This window comes from Nuphar pumila, chromosome 1 (assembly GCF_984573655.1).
Source record: "Nuphar pumila chromosome 1, dmNupPumi1.hap1.1, whole genome shotgun sequence".
NCBI classification, from domain to species: Eukaryota; Viridiplantae; Streptophyta; class Magnoliopsida; order Nymphaeales; family Nymphaeaceae; genus Nuphar; species Nuphar pumila.
The window spans coordinates 161809850-161831293 of NC_143249.1; the positions used below are offsets into that span (position 1 = coordinate 161809850).

Below are 21444 nucleotides of genomic sequence, written 5' to 3' on the forward strand. Positions count from 1 at the left end.
ACGTTCTGCTGGCTACGACGTGACGAACAGACGAAGTCGGTTCGGGACCGTTTCGGATGCCGTTTAAGCTCATTTCGAGCGTTTTTCGGGGCCGTTTTTATGACGGCTAGTCGGTTCGTGCGTTGCGGCCCCCACGGCTCCCGCGTGAGGCATAAGAGCATTTTTTCGCGCAACATGTAACGGGTGCGATCACACTAGCACTAAAGCACCGGATCCCATCAGAACTCTGAAGTTAAGCGTGCTTGGGCGAGAGTAGTACTGGGATGGGTGACCTCCTGGGAAGTCCTCGTGTTGCACTCTTTTTTTGCCTTCGGCGCTTTTTTGTCGTCGGCACCAACCTCCGACCTTCTTTTCACTTCCCGCAACACACCGTATCTGATCCATCGAGGTCTTCTGCTTCCCTTTCACCCTCGCCTTGCACGCCGCAGCGCCGGCACCCGACACGAGCCGCGGCGTGCGACAAACGCAGCAGTTCCGGCTCGCCGGACCGTAACTTGGCACGCCGATGTCGAAATTCGGCGATTTTCCTGGCCACGGAAAGCTCGTTCCGCTGGCTACGACGTGACGAACAGACGAAGTCGGTTCGGGACCGTTTCAGATGCCGTTTAAGCTCATTTCGGGCGTTTCTATGACGGCTAGTCGGTTTGTGCGTTGCGGCCCCCACGGCGCCCGCGTGAGGCATAAGAGCATTTTTTCGCGCAACATGTAACGGGTGCGATCATACCAGCACTAAAGCACCGGATCCCATCAGAACTCTGAAGTTAAGCGTGCTTGAGCAAGAGTAGTACTGGGATGGGTGACCTCCTGGGAAGTCCTTGTGTTGCACTCTCTTTTTGCCTTCGGCGCTTTTTTGTCGTCGGCACCAACCTCCGACCTTCTTTTCACTTCCCGCAACACACCGTATCTGATCCATCGAGGTCTTCTGCTTCCCTTTCACCCTCGCCTTGCGCGCCGCAGCGCCGGCACCCGACACGAGCCGCGGCGTGCGACAAACGCAGCAGTTCCGGCTCGCCGGACCGTAACTTGGCACGCCGATGTCGAAATTCGGCGATTTTCCTGGCCACGGAAAGCACGTTCCGCTGGCTACGACGTGACGAACAGACGAAGTCGGTTCGGGACCGTTTCAGATGCCGTTTAAGCTCGTTTCGGGCGTTTTTCGGGGCGTTTCTATGACGGCTAGTCGGTTTGTGCGTTGCGGCCCCCACGGCTCCCGCGTGAGGCATAAGAGCATTTTTTCGCGCAACATGTAACGGGTGCGATCATACCAGCACTAAAGCACCGGATTCCATCAGAACTCCGAAGTTAAGCGTGCTTGGGCGAGAGTAGTACTGGGATGGGTGACCTCCTGGGAAGTCCTCGTGTTGCACTCTCTTTTTGCCTTCGGCGCTTTTTTGTCGTCGGCACCAACCTCCGACCTTCTTTTCACTTCCCGCAACACACCGTATCTGATCCATCGAGGTCTTCTGCTTCCCTTTCACCCTCGCCTTGCGCGCCGCAGCGCCGGCACCCGACACGAGCCGCGGCGTGCGACAAAAGCAGCAGTTCCGGCTCTCCGGACCGTAACTTGGCACGCCGATGTCGGAATTCGGCGATTTTCGTGGCCACGGAAAGCTCGTTCCGCTGGCTACGACGTGGCGAACAGACAAAGTCGGTTCGGGACCGTTTCGGATGCCGTTTAAGCGCGTTTCGGTCGTTTTTCGGGGTCGTTTCTATGACGGCTAGTCGGTTCGTGCGTTGCGGCCCCCACGGCTCCCGCGTGAGGCATAAGAGCATTTTTTCGCGCAACATGTAACGGGTGCGATCATACCAGTTCTAAAGAACCGGATCCCATCAGAACTTCGAAGTTAAGCATGCTTGGGCGAGAGTAGTACTGGGATGGGTGACCTCCTGGGAAGTCCTCGTGTTGCACTCTCTTTTTGCCTTCGACGCTTTTTTGTGGTCGGCACCAACCTCCGACGTTCTTTTCACTTACCGCAACACACCGTATCTGATCCATCGAGGTCTTCTGCTTCCCTTTCACCCTCGCCTTGCGCGCCGCAGCGCCGACACCCGACACGAGCCGCGGCGTGCGACAAAAGCAGCAGTTCCGGCTCGCCGGACCGTAACTTGGCACGCCGATGTCGGAATTCGGCGATTTTTGTGGCCACGGAAAGCTCGTTCCGCTGGCAACGACGTGGCGAACAGACGAAGTCGGTTCGGGACCGTTTCGGATGCCGTGTAAGCTAGTTTCAGTCATTTTTCGGGGCCGTTTCTATGACGGCTAGTCGGTTCGTGCGTTGCGGCCCCCACGGCTCCCGCGTGAGGCATAAGAGCATTTTTTCGCGCAACATGTAACGTGTGCGATCATACCAGCACTAAAGCACCGGATCCCATCAGAACTCCGAAGTTAAGCGTGCTTGGGCGAGAGTAGTACTGGAATGGGTGACCTCCTGGGAAGTCCTCGTGTTGCACTCTCTATTTACCTTCGGCGCTTTTTTGTCGTCGGCACCAACCTCCGACCTTCTTTTCACTTACCGCAACACACCGTATCTGATCCATCAAGGTCTTCTGCTTCCCTTTCACCCTCGCCTTGCGCGCCGCAGCGCCCGCACCCGACACGAGCCGCGGCGTGCGACAAAAGCAGCAGTTCCGGCTCTCCGGACTGTAACTTGGCACACCGATGTCGGAATTCGGCGATTTTCGTGGCCACGGAAAGCTCGTTCCGCTGGCTACGACGTGGCGAACAGACGAAGTCGGTTCAGGACCGTTTCGGATGCCGTTTAAGCTCATTTCGGGCGTTTTTCGGGGCCGTTTTTATGACGGCTAGTCGGTTCGTGCGTTGCGGCCCCCACGGCTCCCGCGTGAGGCATAAGAGCATTTTTTGGCGCAACATGTAACGGGTGCGATCACACTAGCACTAAAGCACCGGATCCCATCAGAACTCTGAAGTTAAGCGTGCTTGGGCGAGAGTAGTACTGGGATGGGTGACCTCCTGGGAAGTCCTCGTGTTGCACTCTCTTTTTGCCTTCGGCGCTTTTTTGTCGTCGGCACCAACCTCCGACCTTCTTTTCACTTCCCGCAACACACCGTATCTGATCCATCAAGGTCTTCTGCTTCCCTTTCACCCTCGCCTTGCGCGCCGCAGCGCCCGCACCCGACACGAGCCGCGGCGTGCGACAAAAGCAGCAGTTCCGGCTCTCCGGACTGTAACTTGGCACACCGATGTCGGAATTCGGCGATTTTCGTGGCCACGGAAAGCTCGTTTCGCTGGCTACGACGTGGCGAACAGACGAAGTCGGTTCGGGACCGTTTCGGATGCCGTTTAAGCTAGTTTCAGTCGTTTTTCGGGGCCGTTTCTATGACGGCTAGTCGGTTCGTGCGTTGCGGCCCCCACGGCTCCCGCGTGAGGCATAAGAGCATTTTTTCGCGCAACATGTAACGGGTGCGATCACACTAGCACTAAAGCACCGGATCCCATTAGAACTCTGAAGTTAAGCGTGCTTGGGCGAGAGTAGTACTGGGATGGGTGACCTCCTGGGAAGTCCTCGTGTTGCACTCTCTTTTTGCCTTCGGCGCTTTTTTGTCGTCGGCACCAACCTCCGACCTTCTTTTCACTTCCCGCAACACACCGTATCTGATCCATCGAGGTCTTCTGCTTCCCTTTCACCCTCGCCTTGCGCGCCGCAGCGCCGGCACCCGACACGAGCCGCGGCGTGCGACAAACGCAGCAGTTCCGGCTCGCCAGACCGTAACTTGGCACGCCGATGTCGAAATTCGGCGATTTTCCTGGCCACGGAAAGCTCGTTCCGCTGGCTACGACGTGACGAATAGACGAAGTCGGTTCGGGACCGTTTTAGATGCCGTTTAAGATCATTTCGGGCGTTTCTATGATGACTAGTCGGTTTGTGCGTTGCGGCCCCCACGGCTCCCGCGTGAGGCATAAGAGCAATTTTTCGCGCAACATGTAACGGGTGCGATCATACCAGCACTAAAGCACCGGATCCCATCAGAACTCTGAAGTTAAGCGTGCTTGAGCGAGAGTAGTACTGGGATGGGTGACCTCCTGGGAAGTCCTTGTGTTGCACTCTCTTTTTGCCTTCGGCGCTTTTTTGTCGTCGGCACCAACCTCCGACCTTCTTTTCACTTCCCGCAACACACCGTATCTGATCCATCGAGGTCTTCTGCTTCCCTTTCACCCTCGCCTTGCGCGCCGCAGCGCCGGCACCCGACACGAGCCGCGGCGTGCGACAAACGCAGCAGTTCCGGCTCGCCGGACCGTAACTTGGCACGCCGATGTCGAAATTCGGCGATTTTCCTGCCCACGGAAAGCACTTTCTGCTGGCTACGACGTGACGAACAGACGAAGTCGGTTCGGGACCGTTTCGGATGCCGTTTAAGCTCATTTCGGGCGTTTTTCGGGGCCGTTTTTATGACGGCTAGTCGGTTCGTGCGTTGCGGCCCCCACGGCTCCCGCGTGAGGCATAAGAGCATTTTTTCGCGCAACATGTAACGGGTGCGATCACACTAGCACTAAAGCACCGGATCCCATGAGAACTCTGAAGTTAAGCGTGCTTGAGCGAGAGTAGTACTGGGATGGGTGACCTCCTGGGAAGTCCTCGTGTTGCACTCTTTTTTTGCCTTCGGCGCTTTTTTGTCGTCGGCACCAACCTCCGACCTTCTTTTCACTTCCCGCAACACACCGTATCTGATCCATCGAGGTCTTCTGCTTCCCTTTCACCCTCGCCTTGCACGCCGCAGCGCCGGCACCCGACACGAGCCGCGGCGTGCGACAAACGCAGCAGTTCCGGCTCGCCGGACCGTAACTTGGCACGCCGATGTCGAAATTCGGCGATTTTCCTTGCCACGAAAAGCTCGTTCCGCTGGCTACGACGTGACGAACAGACGAAGTCGGTTCGGGACCGTTTCAGATGCCGTTTAAGCTCATTTCGGGCGTTTCTATGACGGCTAGTCGGTTTGTGCGTTGCGGCCCCCACGGCTCCCGCGTGAGGCATAAGAGCATTTTTTCGCGCAACATGTAACGGGTGCGATCATACCAGCACTAAAGCACCGGATCCCATCAGAACTCTGAAGTTAAGCGTGCTTGAGCAAGAGTAGTACTGGGATGGGTGACCTCCTGGGAAGTCCTTGTGTTGCACTCTCTTTTTGCCTTCGGCGCTTTTTTGTCGTCGGCACCAACCTCCGACCTTCTTTTCACTTCCCGCAACACACCGTATCTGATCCATCGAGGTCTTCTGCTTCCCTTTCACCCTCGCCTTGCGCGCCGCAGCGCCGGCACCCGACACGAGCCGCGGCGTGCGACAAACGCAGCAGTTCCGGCTCGCCGGACCGTAACTTGGCACGCCGATGTCGAAATTCGGCGATTTTCCTGGCCACGGAAAGCACGTTCCGCTGGCTACGACGTGACGAACAGACGAAGTCGGTTCGGGACCGTTTCAGATGCCGTTTAAGCTCGTTTCGGGCGTTTTTCGGGGCGTTTCTATGACGGCTAGTCGGTTTGTGCGTTGCGGCCCCCACGGCTCCCGCGTGAGGCATAAGAGCATTTTTTCGCGCAACATGTAACGGGTGCGATCATACCAGCACTAAAGCACCGGATTCCATCAGAACTCCGAAGTTAAGCGTGCTTGGGCGAGAGTAGTACTGGGATGGGTGACCTCCTGGGAAGTCCTCGTGTTGCACTCTCTTTTTGCCTTCGGCGCTTTTTTGTCGTCGGCACCAACCTCCGACCTTCTTTTCACTTCCCGCAACACACCGTATCTGATCCATCGAGGTCTTCTGCTTCCCTTTCACCCTCGCCTTGCGCGCCGCAGCGCCGGCACCCGACACGAGCCGCGGCGTGCGACAAAAGCAGCAGTTCCGGCTCTCCGGACCGTAACTTGGCACGCCGATGTCGGAATTCGGCGATTTTCGTGGCCACGGAAAGCTCGTTCCGCTGGCTACGACGTGGCGAACAGACAAAGTCGGTTCGGGACCGTTTCGGATGCCGTTTAAGCGCGTTTCGGTCGTTTTTCGGGGTCGTTTCTATGACGGCTAGTCGGTTCGTGCGTTGCGGCCCCCACGGCTCCCGCGTGAGGCATAAGAGCATTTTTTCGCGCAACATGTAACGGGTGCGATCATACCAGTTCTAAAGAACCGGATCCCATCAGAACTTCGAAGTTAAGCATGCTTGGGCGAGAGTAGTACTGGGATGGGTGACCTCCTGGGAAGTCCTCGTGTTGCACTCTCTTTTTGCCTTCGACGCTTTTTTGTGGTCGGCACCAACCTCCGACGTTCTTTTCACTTACCGCAACACACCGTATCTGATCCATCGAGGTCTTCTGCTTCCCTTTCACCCTCGCCTTGCGCGCCGCAGCGCCGACACCCGACACGAGCCGCGGCGTGCGACAAAAGCAGCAGTTCCGGCTCGCCGGACCGTAACTTGGCACGCCGATGTCGGAATTCGGCGATTTTTGTGGCCACGGAAAGCTCGTTCCGCTGGCAACGACGTGGCGAACAGACGAAGTCGGTTCGGGACCGTTTCGGATGCCGTGTAAGCTAGTTTCAGTCATTTTTCGGGGCCGTTTCTATGACGGCTAGTCGGTTCGTGCGTTGCGGCCCCCACGGCTCCCGCGTGAGGCATAAGAGCATTTTTTCGCGCAACATGTAACGTGTGCGATCATACCAGCACTAAAGCACCGGATCCCATCAGAACTCCGAAGTTAAGCGTGCTTGGGCGAGAGTAGTACTGGAATGGGTGACCTCCTGGGAAGTCCTCGTGTTGCACTCTCTATTTACCTTCGGCGCTTTTTTGTCGTCGGCACCAACCTCCGACCTTCTTTTCACTTACCGCAACACACCGTATCTGATCCATCAAGGTCTTCTGCTTCCCTTTCACCCTCGCCTTGCGCGCCGCAGCGCCCGCACCCGACACGAGCCGCGGCGTGCGACAAAAGCAGCAGTTCCGGCTCTCCGGACTGTAACTTGGCACACCGATGTCGGAATTCGGCGATTTTCGTGGCCACGGAAAGCTCGTTCCGCTGGCTACGACGTGGCGAACAGACGAAGTCGGTTCAGGACCGTTTCGGATGCCGTTTAAGCTCATTTCGGGCGTTTTTCGGGGCCGTTTTTATGACGGCTAGTCGGTTCGTGCGTTGCGGCCCCCACGGCTCCCGCGTGAGGCATAAGAGCATTTTTTGGCGCAACATGTAACGGGTGCGATCACACTAGCACTAAAGCACCGGATCCCATCAGAACTCTGAAGTTAAGCGTGCTTGGGCGAGAGTAGTACTGGGATGGGTGACCTCCTGGGAAGTCCTCGTGTTGCACTCTCTTTTTGCCTTCGGCGCTTTTTTGTCGTCGGCACCAACCTCCGACCTTCTTTTCACTTCCCGCAACACACCGTATCTGATCCATCAAGGTCTTCTGCTTCCCTTTCACCCTCGCCTTGCGCGCCGCAGCGCCCGCACCCGACACGAGCCGCGGCGTGCGACAAAAGCAGCAGTTCCGGCTCTCCGGACTGTAACTTGGCACACCGATGTCGGAATTCGGCGATTTTCGTGGCCACGGAAAGCTCGTTTCGCTGGCTACGACGTGGCGAACAGACGAAGTCGGTTCGGGACCGTTTCGGATGCCGTTTAAGCTAGTTTCAGTCGTTTTTCGGGGCCGTTTCTATGACGGCTAGTCGGTTCGTGCGTTGCGGCCCCCACGGCTCCCGCGTGAGGCATAAGAGCATTTTTTCGCGCAACATGTAACGGGTGCGATCACACTAGCACTAAAGCACCGGATCCCATTAGAACTCTGAAGTTAAGCGTGCTTGGGCGAGAGTAGTACTGGGATGGGTGACCTCCTGGGAAGTCCTCGTGTTGCACTCTCTTTTTGCCTTCGGCGCTTTTTTGTCGTCGGCACCAACCTCCGACCTTCTTTTCACTTCCCGCAACACACCGTATCTGATCCATCGAGGTCTTCTGCTTCCCTTTCACCCTCGCCTTGCGCGCCGCAGCTCCGGCACCCGACACGAGCCGCGGCGTGCGACAAACGCAGCAGTTCCGGCTCGCCAGACCGTAACTTGGCACGCCGATGTCGAAATTCGGCGATTTTCCTGGCCACGGAAAGCTCGTTCCGCTGGCTACGACGTGACGAATAGACGAAGTCGGTTCGGGACCGTTTTAGATGCCGTTTAAGATCATTTCGGGCGTTTCTATGATGACTAGTCGGTTTGTGCGTTGCGGCCCCCACGGCTCCCGCGTGAGGCATAAGAGCAATTTTTCGCGCAACATGTAACGGGTGCGATCATACCAGCACTAAAGCACCGGATCCCATCAGAACTCTGAAGTTAAGCGTGCTTGAGCGAGAGTAGTACTGGGATGGGTGACCTCCTGGGAAGTCCTTGTGTTGCACTCTCTTTTTGCCTTCGGCGCTTTTTTGTCGTCGGCACCAACCTCCGACCTTCTTTTCACTTCCCGCAACACACCGTATCTGATCCATCGAGGTCTTCTGCTTCCCTTTCACCCTCGCCTTGCGCGCCGCAGCGCCGGCACCCGACACGAGCCGCGGCGTGCGACAAACGCAGCAGTTCCGGCTCGCCGGACCGTAACTTGGCACGCCGATGTCGAAATTCGGCGATTTTCCTGCCCACGGAAAGCACTTTCTGCTGGCTACGACGTGACGAACAGACGAAGTCGGTTCGGGACCGTTTCGGATGCCGTTTAAGCTCATTTCGGGCGTTTTTCGGGGCCGTTTTTATGACGGCTAGTCGGTTCGTGCGTTGCGGCCCCCACGGCTCCCGCGTGAGGCATAAGAGCATTTTTTCGCGCAACATGTAACGGGTGCGATCACACTAGCACTAAAGCACCGGATCCCATGAGAACTCTGAAGTTAAGCGTGCTTGAGCGAGAGTAGTACTGGGATGGGTGACCTCCTGGGAAGTCCTCGTGTTGCACTCTTTTTTTGCCTTCGGCGCTTTTTTGTCGTCGGCACCAACCTCCGACCTTCTTTTCACTTCCCGCAACACACCGTATCTGATCCATCGAGGTCTTCTGCTTCCCTTTCACCCTCGCCTTGCACGCCGCAGCGCCGGCACCCGACACGAGCCGCGGCGTGCGACAAACGCAGCAGTTCCGGCTCGCCGGACCGTAACTTGGCACGCCGATGTCGAAATTCGGCGATTTTCCTTGCCACGAAAAGCTCGTTCCGCTGGCTACGACGTGACGAACAGACGAAGTCGGTTCGGGACCGTTTCAGATGCCGTTTAAGCTCATTTCGGGCGTTTCTATGACGGCTAGTCGGTTTGTGCGTTGCGGCCCCCACGGCTCCCGCGTGAGGCATAAGAGCATTTTTTCGCGCAACATGTAACGGGTGCGATCATACCAGCACTAAAGCACCGGATCCCATCAGAACTCTGAAGTTAAGCGTGCTTGAGCAAGAGTAGTACTGGGATGGGTGACCTCCTGGGAAGTCCTTGTGTTGCACTCTCTTTTTGCCTTCGGCGCTTTTTTGTCGTCGGCACCAACCTCCGACCTTCTTTTCACTTCCCGCAACACACCGTATCTGATCCATCGAGGTCTTCTGCTTCCCTTTCACCCTCGCCTTGCGCGCCGCAGCGCCGGCACCCGACACGAGCCGCGGCGTGCGACAAACGCAGCAGTTCCGGCTCGCCGGACCGTAACTTGGCACGCCGATGTCGAAATTCGGCGATTTTCCTGGCCACGGAAAGCACGTTCCGCTGGCTACGACGTCACGAACAGACGAAGTCGGTTCGGGACCGTTTCAGATGCCGTTTAAGCTCGTTTCGGGCGTTTTTCGGGGCGTTTCTATGACGGCTAGTCGGTTTGTGCGTTGCGGCCCCCACGGCTCCCGCGTGAGGCATAAGAGCATTTTTTCGCGCAACATGTAACGGGTGCGATCATACCAGCACTAAAGCACCGGATTCCATCAGAACTCCGAAGTTAAGCGTGCTTGGGCGAGAGTAGTACTGGGATGGGTGACCTCCTGGGAAGTCCTCGTGTTGCACTCTCTTTTTGCCTTCGGCGCTTTTTTGTCGTCGGCACCAACCTCCGACCTTCTTTTCACTTCCCGCAACACACCGTATCTGATCCATCGAGGTCTTCTGCTTCCCTTTCACCATCGCCTTGCGCGCCGCAGCGCCGGCACCCGACACGAGCCGCGGCGTGCGACAAAAGCAGCAGTTCCGGCTCGCCGGACCGTAACTTGGCACGCCGATGTCGGAATTCGGCGATTTTCGTGGCCACGGAAAGCTCGTTCCGCTGGCTACGACGTGGCGAACAGACAAAGTCGGTTCGGGACCGTTTCGGATGCCGTTTAAGCGCGTTTCGGTCGTTTTTCGGGGTCGTTTCTATGACGGCTAGTCGGTTCGTGCGTTGCGGCCCCCACGGCTCCCGCGTGAGGCATAAGAGCATTTTTTCGCGCAACATGTAACGGGTGCGATCATACCAGTTCTAAAGAACCGGATCCCATCAGAACTTCGAAGTTAAGCATGCTTGGGCGAGAGTAGTACTGGGATGGGTGACCTCCTGGGAAGTCCTCGTGTTGCACTCTCTTTTTGCCTTCGACGCTTTTTTGTGGTCGGCACCAACCTCCGACGTTCTTTTCACTTACCGCAACACACCGTATCTGATCCATCGAGGTCTTCTGCTTCCCTTTCACCCTCGCCTTGCGCGCCGCAGCGCCGACACCCGACACGAGCCGCGGCGTGCGACAAAAGCAGCAGTTCCGGCTCGCCGGACCGTAACTTGGCACGCCGATGTCGGAATTCGGCGATTTTTGTGGCCACGGAAAGCTCGTTCCGCTGGCTACGACGTGGCGAACAGACGAAGTCGGTTCGGGACCGTTTCGGATGCCGTGTAAGCTAGTTTCAGTCATTTTTCGGGGCCGTTTCTATGACGGCTAGTCGGTTCGTGCGTTGCGGCCCCCACGGCTCCCGCGTGAGGCATAAGAGCATTTTTTCGCGCAACATGTAACGTGTGCGATCATACCAGCACTAAAGCACCGGATCCCATCAGAACTCCGAAGTTAAGCGTGCTTGGGCGAGAGTATTACTGGAATGGGTGACCTCCTGGGAAGTCCTCGTGTTGCACTCTCTTTTTACCTTCGGCGCTTTTTTGTCGTCGGCACCAACCTCCGACCTTCTTTTCATTTACCGCAACACACCGTATCTGATCCATCAAGGTCTTCTGCTTCCCTTTCACCCTCGCCTTGCGCGCCGCAGCGCCCGCACCCGACACGAGCCGCGGCGTGCGACAAAAGCAGCAGTTCCGGCTCGCCGGACCGTAACTTGGCACGCCGATGTCGAAATTCGGCGATTTTCCTGCCCACGGAAAGCACGTTCCGCTGGCTACGACGTGGCGAACAGACGAAGTCGGTTCGGGACCGTTTCGGATGCCGTTTAAGCTCATTTCGGGCGTTTTTCGGGGCCGTTTTTATGACGGCTAGTCGGTTCGTACGTTGCGGCCCCCACGGCTCCCGCGTGAGGCATAAGAGCATTTTTTCGCGCAACATGTAACGGGTGCGATCACACTAGCACTAAAGCACCGGATCCCATCAGAACTCTGAAGTTAAGCGTGCTTGGGCGAGAGTAGTACTGGGATGGGTGACCTCCTGGGAAGTCCTCGTGTTGCACTCTCTTTTTGCCTTCGGCGCTTTTTTGTCGTCGGCACCAACCTCCGACCTTCTTTTCACTTACCGCAACACACCGTATCTGATCCATCGAGGTCTTCTGCTTCCCTTTCACCCTCGCCTTGCGCGCCGCAGCGCCCGCACCCGACACGAGCCGCGGCGTGCGACAAACGCAGCAGTTCCGGCTCGCCGGACCGTAACTTGGCACGCCGATGTCGAAATTCGGCGATTTTCCTGCCCACGGAAAGCACGTTCCGCTGGCTACGACGTGACGAACAGACGAAGTCGGTTCGGGACCGTTTCGGATGCCGTTTAAGCTCATTTCGGGCGTTTTTCGGGGCCGTTTTTATGACGGCTAGTCGGTTCGTGCGTTGCGGCCCCCACGGCTCCCGCGTGAGGCATAAGAGCATTTTTTCGCGCAACATGTAACGGGTGCGATCACACTAGCACTAAAGCACCGGATCCCATCAGAACTCTGAAGTTAAGCGTGCTTGGGCGAGAGTAGTACTGGGATGGGTGACCTCCTGGGAAGTCCTCGTGTTGCACTCTCTTTTTGCCTTCGGCGCTTTTTGTCGTCGGCACCAACCTCCGACCTTCTTTTCACTTACCGCAACACACCGTATCTGATCCATCGAGGTCTTCTGCTTCCCTTTCACCCTCGCCTTGCGCGCCGCAGCGCCCGCACCCGACACGAGCCGCGGCGTGCGACAAAAGCAGCAGTTCCGGCTCTCCGGACTGTAACTTGGCACACCGATGTCGGAATTCGGCGATTTTCGTGGCCACGGAAAGCTCGTTCCGCTGGCTACGACGTGGCGAACAGACGAAGTCGGTTCGGGACCGTTTCGGATGCCGTTTAAGCTAGTTTCAGTCGTTTTTCGGGGCCGTTTCTATGACGGCTAGTCGGTTCGTGCGTTGCGGCCCCCATGGCTCCCGCGTGAGGCATAAGAGCATTTTTTCGCGCAACATGTAACGTGTGCGATCATAGCAGCACTAAAGCACCGGATCCCATCAGAACTCCGAAGTTAAGCGTGCTTGGGCGAGAGTAGTACTGGAATGGGTGACCTCCTGGGAAGTCCTCGTGTTGCACTCTCTATTTACCTTCGGCGCTTTTTTGTCGTCGGCACCAACCTCCGACCTTCTTTTCACTTACCGCAACACACCGTATCTGATCCATCAAGGTCTTCTGCTTCCCTTTCACCCTCGCCTTGCGCGCCGCAGCGCCCGCACCCGACACGAGCCGCGGCGTGCGACAAAAGCAGCAGTTCCGGCTCTCCGGACTGTAACTTGGCACACCGATGTCGGAATTCGGCGATTTTCGTGGCCACGGAAAGCTCGTTCCGCTGGCTACGACGTGGCGAACAGACGAAGTCGGTTCGGGACCGTTTCGGATGCCGTTTAAGCTCATTTCGGGCGTTTTTCGGGGCCGTTTTTATGACGGCTAGTCGGTTCGTGCGTTGCGGCCCCCACGGCTCCCGCGTGAGGCATAAGAGCATTTTTTCGCGCAACATGTAACGGGTGCGATCACACTAGCACTAAAGCACCGGATCCCATTAGAACTCTGAAGTTAAGCGTGCTTGGGCGAGAGTAGTACTGGGATGGATGACCTCCTGGGAAGTCCTCGTGTTGCACTCTCTTTTTGCCTTCGGCGCTTTTTTGTCGTCGGCACCAACCTCCGACCTTCTTTTCACTTCCCGCAACACACCGTATCTGATCCATCGAGGTCTTCTGCTTCCCTTTCACCCTCGCCTTGCGCGCCGCAGCGCCGGCACCCGACACGAGCCGCGGCGTGCGACAAACGCAGCAGTTCCGGCTCGCCAGACCGTAACTTGGCACGCCGATGTCGAAATTCGGCGATTTTCCTGGCCACGGAAAGCTCGTTCCGCTGGCTACGACGTGACGAACAGACGAAGTCGGTTCGGGACCGTTTTAGATGCCGTTTAAGATCATTTCGGGCGTTTCTATGATGACTAGTCGGTTTGTGCGTTGCGGCCCCCACGGCTCCCGCGTGAGGCATAAGAGCATTTTTTCGCGCAACATGTAACGGGTGCGATCATACCAGCACTAAAGCACCGGATCCCATCAGAACTCTGAAGTTAAGCGTGCTTGAGCGAGAGTAGTACTGGGATGGGTGACCTCCTGGGAAGTCCTTGTGTTGCACTCTCTTTTTGCCTTCGGCGCTTTTTTGTCGTCGGCACCAACCTCCGACCTTCTTTTCACTTCCCGCAACACACCGTATCTGATCCATCGAGGTCTTCTGCTTCCCTTTCACCCTCGCCTTGCGCGCCGCAGCGCCGGCACCCGACACGAGCCGCGGCGTGCGACAAACGCAGCAGTTCCGGCTCGCCGGACCGTAACTTGGCACGCCGATGTTGAAATTCGGCGATTTTCCTGCCCACGGAAAGCACGTTCTGCTGGCTACGACGTGACGAACAGACGAAGTCGGTTCGGGACCGTTTCGGATGCCGTTTAAGCTCATTTCGAGCGTTTTTCGGGGCCGTTTTTATGACGGCTAGTCGGTTCGTGCGTTGCGGCCCCCACGGCTCCCGCGTGAGGCATAAGAGCATTTTTTCGCGCAACATGTAACGGGTGCGATCACACTAGCACTAAAGCACCGGATCCCATCAGAACTCTGAAGTTAAGCGTGCTTGGGCGAGAGTAGTACTGGGATGGGTGACCTCCTGGGAAGTCCTCGTGTTGCACTCTTTTTTTGCCTTCGGCGCTTTTTTGTCGTCGGCACCAACCTCCGACCTTCTTTTCACTTCCCGCAACACACCGTATCTGATCCATCGAGGTCTTCTGCTTCCCTTTCACCCTCGCCTTGCACGCCGCAGCGCCGGCACCCGACACGAGCCGCGGCGTGCGACAAACGCAGCAGTTCCGGCTCGCCGGACCGTAACTTGGCACGCCGATGTCGAAATTCGGCGATTTTCCTGGCCACGGAAAGCTCGTTCCGCTGGCTACGACGTGACGAACAGACGAAGTCGGTTCGGGACCGTTTCAGATGCCGTTTAAGCTCATTTCGGGCGTTTCTATGACGGCTAGTCGGTTTGTGCGTTGCGGCCCCCACGGCGCCCGCGTGAGGCATAAGAGCATTTTTTCGCGCAACATGTAACGGGTGCGATCATACCAGCACTAAAGCACCGGATCCCATCAGAACTCTGAAGTTAAGCGTGCTTGAGCAAGAGTAGTACTGGGATGGGTGACCTCCTGGGAAGTCCTTGTGTTGCACTCTCTTTTTGCCTTCGGCGCTTTTTTGTCGTCGGCACCAACCTCCGACCTTCTTTTCACTTCCCGCAACACACCGTATCTGATCCATCGAGGTCTTCTGCTTCCCTTTCACCCTCGCCTTGCGCGCCGCAGCGCCGGCACCCGACACGAGCCGCGGCGTGCGACAAACGCAGCAGTTCCGGCTCGCCGGACCGTAACTTGGCACGCCGATGTCGAAATTCGGCGATTTTCCTGGCCACGGAAAGCACGTTCCGCTGGCTACGACGTCACGAACAGACGAAGTCGGTTCGGGACCGTTTCAGATGCCGTTTAAGCTCGTTTCGGGCGTTTTTCGGGGCGTTTCTATGACGGCTAGTCGGTTTGTGCGTTGCGGCTCCCACGGCTCCCGCGTGAGGCATAAGAGCATTTTTTCGCGCAACATGTAACGGGTGCGATCATACCAGCACTAAAGCACCGGATTCCATCAGAACTCCGAAGTTAAGCGTGCTTGGGCGAGAGTAGTACTGGGATGGGTGACCTCCTGGGAAGTCCTCGTGTTGCACTCTCTTTTTGCCTTCGGCGCTTTTTTGTCGTCGGCACCAACCTCCGACCTTCTTTTCACTTCCCGCAACACACCGTATCTGATCCATCGAGGTCTTCTGCTTCCCTTTCACCATCGCCTTGCGCGCCGCAGCGCCGGCACCCGACACGAGCCGCGGCGTGCGACAAAAGCAGCAGTTCCGGCTCGCCGGACCGTAACTTGGCACGCCGATGTCGGAATTCGGCGATTTTTGTGGCCACGGAAAGCTCGTTCCGCTGGCTACGACGTGGCGAACAGACGAAGTCGGTTCGGGACCGTTTCGGATGCCGTTTAAGCTCGTTTCGGGCGTTTTTCGGGGCCGTTTCTATGACGGCTAGTCGGTTCGTGCGTTGCGGCCCCCACGGCTCCCGCGTGAGGCATAAGAGCATTTTTTCGCGCAACATGTAACGGGTGCGATCATACCAGCACTAAAGCACCGGATCCCATCAGAACTCCGAAGTTAAGCGGGCTTGGGCGAGAGTAGTACTGGAATGGGTGACCTCCTGGGAAGTCCTCGTGTTGCACTCTCTATTTACCTTCGGCGCTTTTTTGTCGTCGGCACCAACCTCCGACCTTCTTTTCACTTCCCGCAACACACCGTATCTGATCCATCAAGGTCTTCTGCTTCCCTTTCACCCTCGCCTTGCGCGCCGCAGCGCCCGCACCCGACACGAGCCGCGGCGTGCGACAAAAGCAGCAGTTCCGGCTCTCTGGACTGTAACTTGGCACACCGATGTCGGAATTCGGCGATTTTCGTGGCCACGGAAAGCTCGTTCCGCTGGCTACGACGTGGCGAACAGACGAAGTCGGTTCGGGACCGTTTCGGATGCCGTTTAAGCTCATTTCGGGCGTTTTTCGGGGCCGTTTTTATGACGGCTAGTCGGTTCGTACGTTGCGGCCCCCACGGCTCCCGCATGAGGCATAAGAGCATTTTTTCGCGCAACATGTAACGGGTGCGATCACACTAGCACTAAAGCACCGGATCCCATCAGAACTCTGAAGTTAAGCGTGCTTGGGCGAGAGTAGTACTGGGATGGGTGACCTCCTGGGAAGTCCTCGTGTTGCACTCTCTTTTTGCCTTCGGCGCTTTTTTGTCGTCGGCACCAACCTCCGACCTTCTTTTCACTTCCCGCAACACACCGTATCTGATCCATCGAGGTCTTCTGCTTCCCTTTCACCCTCGCCTTTCGCGCCGCAGCGCCGGCACCCGACACGAGCCGCGGCGTGCGACAAACGCAGCAGTTCCGGCTCGCCGGACCGTAACTTGGCACGCCGATGTCGAAATTCGGCGATTTTCCTGCCCACGGAAAGCACGTTCCGCTGGCTACGACGTGACGAACAGACGAAGTCGGTTCGGGACCGTTTCGGATGCCGTTTAAGCTCATTTCGGGCGTTTTTCGGGGCCGTTTTTATGACGGCTAGTCGGTTCGTGCGTTGCGGCCCCCACGGCTCCCGCGTGAGGCATAAGAGCATTTTTTCGCGCAACATGTAACGGGTGCGATCACACTAGCACTAAAGCACCGGATCCCATCAGAACTCTGAAGTTAAGCGTGCTTGGGCGAGAGTAGTACTGGGATGGGTGACCTCCTGGGAAGTCCTCGTGTTGCACTCTCTTTTTGCCTTCGGCGCTTTTTGTCGTCGGCACCAACCTCCGACCTTCTTTTCACTTACCGCAACACACCGTATCTGATCCATCGAGGTCTTCTGCTTCCCTTTCACCCTCGCCTTGCGCGCCGCAGCGCCCGCACCCGACACGAGCCGCGGCGTGCGACAAAAGCAGCAGTTCCGGCTCTCCGGACTGTAACTTGGCACACCGATGTCGGAATTCGGCGATTTTCGTGGCCACGGAAAGCTCGTTCCGCTGGCTACGACCTGGCGAACAGACGAAGTCGGTTCAGGACCGTTTCGGATGCCGTTTAAGCTCATTTCGGGCGTTTTTCGGGGCCGTTTTTATGACGGCTAGTCGGTTCGTGCGTTGCGGCCCCCACGGCTCCCGCGTGAGGCATAAGAGCATTTTTTCGCGCAACATGTAACGGGTGCGATCATACCAGCACTAAAGCACCGGATTCCATCAGAACTCTGAAGTTAAGCGTGCTTGAGCAAGAGTAGTACTGGGATGGGTGACCTCCTGGGAAGTCCTTGTGTTGCACTCTCTTTTTGCCTTCGGCGCTTTTTTGTCGTCGGCACCAACCTCCGACCTTCTTTTCACTTCCCGCAACACACCGTATCTGATCCATCGAGGTCTTCTGCTTCCCTTTCACCCTCGCCTTGCGCGCCGCAGCGCCGGCACCCGACACGAGCCGCGGCGTGCGACAAACGCAGCAGTTCCGGCTCGCCGGACCGTAACTTGGCACGCCGATGTCGAAATTCGGCGATTTTCCTGGCCACGGAAAGCACGTTCCGCTGGCTACGACGTGACGAACAGACGAAGTCGGTTCGGGACCGTTTCAGATGCCGTTTAAGCTCGTTTCGGGCGTTTTTCGGGGCGTTTCTATGACGGCTAGTCGGTTTGTGCGTTGCGGCCCCCACGGCTCCCGCGTGAGGCATAAGAGCATTTTTTCGCGCAACATGTAACGGGTGCGATCATACCAGCACTAAAGCACCGGATTCCATCAGAACTCCGAAGTTTAGCGTGCTTGGGCGAGAGTAGTACTGGGATGGGTGACCTCCTGGGAAGTCCTCGTGTTGCACTCTCTTTTTGCCTTCGGCGCTTTTTTGTCGTCGGCACCAACCTCCGACCTTCTTTTCACTTCCCGCAACACACCGTATCTGATCCATCGAGGTCTTCTGCTTCCCTTTCACCCTCGCCTTGCGCGCCGCAGCGCCGGCACCCGACACGAGCCGCGGCGTGCGACAAAAGCAGCAGTTCCGGCTCTCCGGACCGTAACTTGGCACGCCGATGTCGAAATTCGGCGATTTTCCTGGCCACGGAAAGCTCGTTCCGCTGGCTACGACGTGACGAACAGACGAAGTCGGTTCGGGACCGTTTTAGATGCCGTTTAAGATCATTTCGGGCGTTTCTATGATGACTAGTCGGTTTGTGCGTTGCGGCCCCCACGGCTCCCGCGTGAGGCATAAGAGCATTTTTTCGCGCAACATGTAACGGGTGCGATCATACCAGCACTAAAGCACCGGATCCCATCAGAACTCTGAAGTTAAGCGTGCTTGAGCGAGAGTAGTACTGGGATGGGTGACCTCCTGGGAAGTCCTTGTGTTGCACTCTCTTTTTGCCTTCGGCGCTTTTTTGTCGTCGGCACCAACCTCCGACCTTCTTTTCACTTCCCGCAACACACCGTATCTGATCCATCGAGGTCTTCTGCTTCCCTTTCACCCTCGCCTTGCGCGCCGCAGCGCCGGCACCCGACACGAGCCGCGGCGTGCGACAAACGCAGCAGTTCCGGCTCGCCGGACCGTAACTTGGCACGCCGATGTTGAAATTCGGCGATTTTCCTGCCCACGGAAAGCACGTTCTGCTGGCTACGACGTGACGAACAGACGAAGTCGGTTCGGGACCGTTTCGGATGCCGTTTAAGCTCATTTCGAGCGTTTTTCGGGGCCGTTTTTATGACGGCTAGTCGGTTCGTGCGTTGCGGCCCCCACGGCTCCCGCGTGAGGCATAAGAGCATTTTTTCGCGCAACATGTAACGGGTGCGATCACACTAGCACTAAAGCACCGGATCCCATCAGAACTCTGAAGTTAAGCGTGCTTGGGCGAGAGTAGTACTGGGATGGGTGACCTCCTGGGAAGTCCTCGTGTTGCACTCTTTTTTTGCCTTCGGCGCTTTTTTGTCGTCGGCACCAACCTCCGACCTTCTTTTCACTTCCCGCAACACACCGTATCTGATCCATCGAGGTCTTCTGCTTCCCTTTCACCCTCGCCTTGCACGCCGCAGCGCCGGCACCCGACACGAGCCGCGGCGTGCGACAAACGCAGCAGTTCCGGCTCGCCGGACCGTAACTTGGCACGCCGATGTCGAAATTCGGCGATTTTCCTGGCCACGGAAAGCTCGTTCCGCTGGCTACGACGTGACGAACAGACGAAGTCGGTTCGGGACCGTTTCAGATGCCGTTTAAGCTCATTTCGGGCGTTTCTATGACGGCTAGTCGGTTTGTGCGTTGCGGCCCCCACGGCGCCCGCGTGAGGCATAAGAGCATTTTTTCGCGCAACATGTAACGGGTGCGATCATACCAGCACTAAAGCACCGGATCCCATCAGAACTCTGAAGTTAAGCGTGCTTGAGCAAGAGTAGTACTGGGATGGGTGACCTCCTGGGAAGTCCTTGTGTTGCACTCTCTTTTTGCCTTCGGCGCTTTTTTGTCGTCGGCACCAACCTCCGACCTTCTTTTCACTTCCCGCAACACACCGTATCTGATCCATCGAGGTCTTCTGCTTCCCTTTCACCCTCGCCTTGCGCGCCGCAGCGCCGGCACCCGACACGAGCCGCGGCGTGCGACAAACGCAGCAGTTCCGGCTCGCCGGACCGTAACTTGGCACGCCGATGTCGAAATTCGGCGATTTTCCTGGCCACGGAAAGCACGTTCCGCTGGCTACGACGTCACGAACAGACGAAGTCGGTTCGGGACCGTTTCAGATGCCGTTTAAGCTCGTTTCGGGCGTTTTTCGGGGCGTTTCTATGACGGCTAGTCGGTTTGTGCGTTGCGGCTCCCACGGCTCCCGCGTGAGGCATAAGAGCATTTTTTCGCGCAACATGTAACGGGTGCGATCATACCAGCACTAAAGCACCGGATTCCATCAGAACTCCGAAGTTAAGCGTGCTTGGGCGAGAGTAGTACTGGGATGGGTGACCTCCTGGGAAGTCCTCGTGTTGCACTCTCTTTTTGCCTTCGGCGCTTTTTTGTCGTCGGCACCAACCTCCGACCTTCTTTTCACTTCCCGCAACACACCGTATCTGATCCATCGAGGTCTTCTGCTTCCCTTTCACCATCGCCTTGCGCGCCGCAGCGCCGGCACCCGACACGAGCCGCGGCGTGCGACAAAAGCAGCAGTTCCGGCTCGCCGGACCGTAACTTGGCACGCCGATGTCGGAATTCGGCGATTTTTGTGGCCACGGAAAGCTCGTTCCGCTGGCTACGACGTGGCGAACAGACGAAGTCGGTTCGGGACCGTTTCGGATGCCGTTTAAGCTCGTTTCGGGCGTTTTTCGGGGCCGTTTCTATGACGGCTAGTCGGTTCGTGCGTTGCGGCCCCCACGGCTCCCGCGTGAGGCATAAGAGCATTTTTTCGCGCAACATGTAACGGGTGCGATCATACCAGCACTAAAGCACCGGATCCCATCAGAACTCCGAAGTTAAGCGGGCTTGGGCGAGAGTAGTACTGGAATGGGTGACCTCCTGGGAAGTCCTCGTGTTGCACTCTCTATTTACCTTCGGCGCTTTTTTGTCGTCGGCACCAACCTCCGACCTTCTTTTCACTTCCCGCAACACACCGTATCTGATCCATCAAGGTCTTCTGCTTCCCTTTCACCCTCGCCTTGCGCGCCGCAGCGCCCGCACCCGACACGAGCCGCGGCGTGCGACAAAAGCAGCAGTTCCGGCTCTCTGGACTGTAACTTGGCACACCGATGTCGGAATTCGGCGATTTTCGTGGCCACGGAAAGCTCGTTCCGCTGGCTACGACGTGGCGAACAGACGAAGTCGGTTCGGGACCGTTTCGGATGCCGTTTAAGCTCATTTCGGGCGTTTTTCGGGGCCGTTTTTATGACGGCTAGTCGGTTCGTACGTTGCGGCCCCCACGGCTCCCGCATGAGGCATAAGAGCATTTTTTCGCGCAACATGTAACGGGTGCGATCACACTAGCACTAAAGCACCGGATCCCATCAGAACTCTGAAGTTAAGCGTGCTTGGGCGAGAGTAGTACTGGGATGGGTGACCTCCTGGGAAGTCCTCGTGTTGCACTCTCTTTTTGCCTTCGGCGCTTTTTTGTCGTCGGCACCAACCTCCGACCTTCTTTTCACTTCCCGCAACACACCGTATCTGATCCATCGAGGTCTTCTGCTTCCCTTTCACCCTCGCCTTTCGCGCCGCAGCGC

General features: G+C 57.3%; 35 non-coding genes and 5 pseudogenes across 35 annotated transcripts; all 40 read left to right on the top strand.

The window, feature by feature from the left end:
• The first annotated feature begins 181 nt into the window (after positions 1-181).
• LOC149850071 (5S ribosomal RNA) lies at positions 182-300 on the top strand. The gene has a single exon (XR_016434919.1). It is a non-coding gene; the product is annotated as a 5S ribosomal RNA (ribosomal RNA).
• Positions 301-710: 410 nt separating this feature from the next.
• LOC149850072 (5S ribosomal RNA) lies at positions 711-829 on the top strand. The gene has a single exon (XR_016434358.1). It is a non-coding gene; the product is annotated as a 5S ribosomal RNA (ribosomal RNA).
• Positions 830-1251: 422 nt separating this feature from the next.
• LOC149850073 (5S ribosomal RNA) lies at positions 1252-1370 on the top strand. The gene has a single exon (XR_016426975.1). It is a non-coding gene; the product is annotated as a 5S ribosomal RNA (ribosomal RNA).
• Positions 1371-1793: 423 nt separating this feature from the next.
• LOC149850074 (5S ribosomal RNA) lies at positions 1794-1912 on the top strand (annotated as a pseudogene).
• A 423-nt stretch (positions 1913-2335) lies between these two features.
• Positions 2336-2454, top strand: LOC149850075 (5S ribosomal RNA). Its single transcript, XR_016426664.1, has one exon. It is a non-coding gene; the product is annotated as a 5S ribosomal RNA (ribosomal RNA).
• A 423-nt stretch (positions 2455-2877) lies between these two features.
• LOC149850076 (5S ribosomal RNA) lies at positions 2878-2996 on the top strand. The gene has a single exon (XR_016434920.1). It is a non-coding gene; the product is annotated as a 5S ribosomal RNA (ribosomal RNA).
• Positions 2997-3419: 423 nt separating this feature from the next.
• LOC149850077 (5S ribosomal RNA) lies at positions 3420-3538 on the top strand. The gene has a single exon (XR_016438294.1). It is a non-coding gene; the product is annotated as a 5S ribosomal RNA (ribosomal RNA).
• Positions 3539-3948: 410 nt separating this feature from the next.
• On the top strand, positions 3949-4067 carry LOC149850078 (5S ribosomal RNA). Its single transcript, XR_016437104.1, has one exon. It is a non-coding gene; the product is annotated as a 5S ribosomal RNA (ribosomal RNA).
• Positions 4068-4490: 423 nt separating this feature from the next.
• LOC149850079 (5S ribosomal RNA) lies at positions 4491-4609 on the top strand (annotated as a pseudogene).
• Positions 4610-5019: 410 nt separating this feature from the next.
• Positions 5020-5138, top strand: LOC149850080 (5S ribosomal RNA). Its single transcript, XR_016434359.1, has one exon. It is a non-coding gene; the product is annotated as a 5S ribosomal RNA (ribosomal RNA).
• Positions 5139-5560: 422 nt separating this feature from the next.
• Positions 5561-5679, top strand: LOC149850081 (5S ribosomal RNA). Its single transcript, XR_016426978.1, has one exon. It is a non-coding gene; the product is annotated as a 5S ribosomal RNA (ribosomal RNA).
• A 423-nt stretch (positions 5680-6102) lies between these two features.
• On the top strand, positions 6103-6221 carry LOC149850082 (5S ribosomal RNA; annotated as a pseudogene).
• A 423-nt stretch (positions 6222-6644) lies between these two features.
• LOC149850083 (5S ribosomal RNA) lies at positions 6645-6763 on the top strand. Its single transcript, XR_016426666.1, has one exon. It is a non-coding gene; the product is annotated as a 5S ribosomal RNA (ribosomal RNA).
• A 423-nt stretch (positions 6764-7186) lies between these two features.
• On the top strand, positions 7187-7305 carry LOC149850084 (5S ribosomal RNA). Its single transcript, XR_016434921.1, has one exon. It is a non-coding gene; the product is annotated as a 5S ribosomal RNA (ribosomal RNA).
• Positions 7306-7728: 423 nt separating this feature from the next.
• LOC149850085 (5S ribosomal RNA) lies at positions 7729-7847 on the top strand. Its single transcript, XR_016438301.1, has one exon. It is a non-coding gene; the product is annotated as a 5S ribosomal RNA (ribosomal RNA).
• Positions 7848-8257: 410 nt separating this feature from the next.
• LOC149850086 (5S ribosomal RNA) lies at positions 8258-8376 on the top strand. Its single transcript, XR_016437115.1, has one exon. It is a non-coding gene; the product is annotated as a 5S ribosomal RNA (ribosomal RNA).
• A 423-nt stretch (positions 8377-8799) lies between these two features.
• On the top strand, positions 8800-8918 carry LOC149850087 (5S ribosomal RNA; annotated as a pseudogene).
• A 410-nt stretch (positions 8919-9328) lies between these two features.
• Positions 9329-9447, top strand: LOC149850088 (5S ribosomal RNA). The gene has a single exon (XR_016434363.1). It is a non-coding gene; the product is annotated as a 5S ribosomal RNA (ribosomal RNA).
• Positions 9448-9869: 422 nt separating this feature from the next.
• LOC149850089 (5S ribosomal RNA) lies at positions 9870-9988 on the top strand. Its single transcript, XR_016426979.1, has one exon. It is a non-coding gene; the product is annotated as a 5S ribosomal RNA (ribosomal RNA).
• Positions 9989-10411: 423 nt separating this feature from the next.
• On the top strand, positions 10412-10530 carry LOC149850090 (5S ribosomal RNA; annotated as a pseudogene).
• Positions 10531-10953: 423 nt separating this feature from the next.
• LOC149850091 (5S ribosomal RNA) lies at positions 10954-11072 on the top strand. The gene has a single exon (XR_016434106.1). It is a non-coding gene; the product is annotated as a 5S ribosomal RNA (ribosomal RNA).
• Positions 11073-11495: 423 nt separating this feature from the next.
• Positions 11496-11614, top strand: LOC149850092 (5S ribosomal RNA). The gene has a single exon (XR_016434922.1). It is a non-coding gene; the product is annotated as a 5S ribosomal RNA (ribosomal RNA).
• A 423-nt stretch (positions 11615-12037) lies between these two features.
• Positions 12038-12156, top strand: LOC149850093 (5S ribosomal RNA). The gene has a single exon (XR_016434923.1). It is a non-coding gene; the product is annotated as a 5S ribosomal RNA (ribosomal RNA).
• A 422-nt stretch (positions 12157-12578) lies between these two features.
• LOC149850094 (5S ribosomal RNA) lies at positions 12579-12697 on the top strand. Its single transcript, XR_016433743.1, has one exon. It is a non-coding gene; the product is annotated as a 5S ribosomal RNA (ribosomal RNA).
• Positions 12698-13120: 423 nt separating this feature from the next.
• LOC149850095 (5S ribosomal RNA) lies at positions 13121-13239 on the top strand. Its single transcript, XR_016426027.1, has one exon. It is a non-coding gene; the product is annotated as a 5S ribosomal RNA (ribosomal RNA).
• Positions 13240-13649: 410 nt separating this feature from the next.
• LOC149850096 (5S ribosomal RNA) lies at positions 13650-13768 on the top strand. The gene has a single exon (XR_016437137.1). It is a non-coding gene; the product is annotated as a 5S ribosomal RNA (ribosomal RNA).
• A 423-nt stretch (positions 13769-14191) lies between these two features.
• LOC149850097 (5S ribosomal RNA) lies at positions 14192-14310 on the top strand. The gene has a single exon (XR_016434924.1). It is a non-coding gene; the product is annotated as a 5S ribosomal RNA (ribosomal RNA).
• A 410-nt stretch (positions 14311-14720) lies between these two features.
• On the top strand, positions 14721-14839 carry LOC149850098 (5S ribosomal RNA). The gene has a single exon (XR_016434365.1). It is a non-coding gene; the product is annotated as a 5S ribosomal RNA (ribosomal RNA).
• A 422-nt stretch (positions 14840-15261) lies between these two features.
• On the top strand, positions 15262-15380 carry LOC149850099 (5S ribosomal RNA). Its single transcript, XR_016426983.1, has one exon. It is a non-coding gene; the product is annotated as a 5S ribosomal RNA (ribosomal RNA).
• A 423-nt stretch (positions 15381-15803) lies between these two features.
• On the top strand, positions 15804-15922 carry LOC149850100 (5S ribosomal RNA). Its single transcript, XR_016427274.1, has one exon. It is a non-coding gene; the product is annotated as a 5S ribosomal RNA (ribosomal RNA).
• Positions 15923-16345: 423 nt separating this feature from the next.
• On the top strand, positions 16346-16464 carry LOC149850101 (5S ribosomal RNA). The gene has a single exon (XR_016434927.1). It is a non-coding gene; the product is annotated as a 5S ribosomal RNA (ribosomal RNA).
• A 423-nt stretch (positions 16465-16887) lies between these two features.
• LOC149850102 (5S ribosomal RNA) lies at positions 16888-17006 on the top strand. Its single transcript, XR_016434928.1, has one exon. It is a non-coding gene; the product is annotated as a 5S ribosomal RNA (ribosomal RNA).
• Positions 17007-17428: 422 nt separating this feature from the next.
• Positions 17429-17547, top strand: LOC149850103 (5S ribosomal RNA). Its single transcript, XR_016425896.1, has one exon. It is a non-coding gene; the product is annotated as a 5S ribosomal RNA (ribosomal RNA).
• A 422-nt stretch (positions 17548-17969) lies between these two features.
• Positions 17970-18088, top strand: LOC149850104 (5S ribosomal RNA). Its single transcript, XR_016434553.1, has one exon. It is a non-coding gene; the product is annotated as a 5S ribosomal RNA (ribosomal RNA).
• A 410-nt stretch (positions 18089-18498) lies between these two features.
• On the top strand, positions 18499-18617 carry LOC149850105 (5S ribosomal RNA). The gene has a single exon (XR_016437148.1). It is a non-coding gene; the product is annotated as a 5S ribosomal RNA (ribosomal RNA).
• A 423-nt stretch (positions 18618-19040) lies between these two features.
• On the top strand, positions 19041-19159 carry LOC149850106 (5S ribosomal RNA). The gene has a single exon (XR_016434931.1). It is a non-coding gene; the product is annotated as a 5S ribosomal RNA (ribosomal RNA).
• Positions 19160-19569: 410 nt separating this feature from the next.
• Positions 19570-19688, top strand: LOC149850107 (5S ribosomal RNA). Its single transcript, XR_016434368.1, has one exon. It is a non-coding gene; the product is annotated as a 5S ribosomal RNA (ribosomal RNA).
• A 422-nt stretch (positions 19689-20110) lies between these two features.
• Positions 20111-20229, top strand: LOC149850108 (5S ribosomal RNA). Its single transcript, XR_016426986.1, has one exon. It is a non-coding gene; the product is annotated as a 5S ribosomal RNA (ribosomal RNA).
• A 423-nt stretch (positions 20230-20652) lies between these two features.
• On the top strand, positions 20653-20771 carry LOC149850109 (5S ribosomal RNA). The gene has a single exon (XR_016427278.1). It is a non-coding gene; the product is annotated as a 5S ribosomal RNA (ribosomal RNA).
• A 423-nt stretch (positions 20772-21194) lies between these two features.
• On the top strand, positions 21195-21313 carry LOC149850110 (5S ribosomal RNA). The gene has a single exon (XR_016434933.1). It is a non-coding gene; the product is annotated as a 5S ribosomal RNA (ribosomal RNA).
• The last annotated feature ends 131 nt before the right edge of the window (positions 21314-21444 follow it).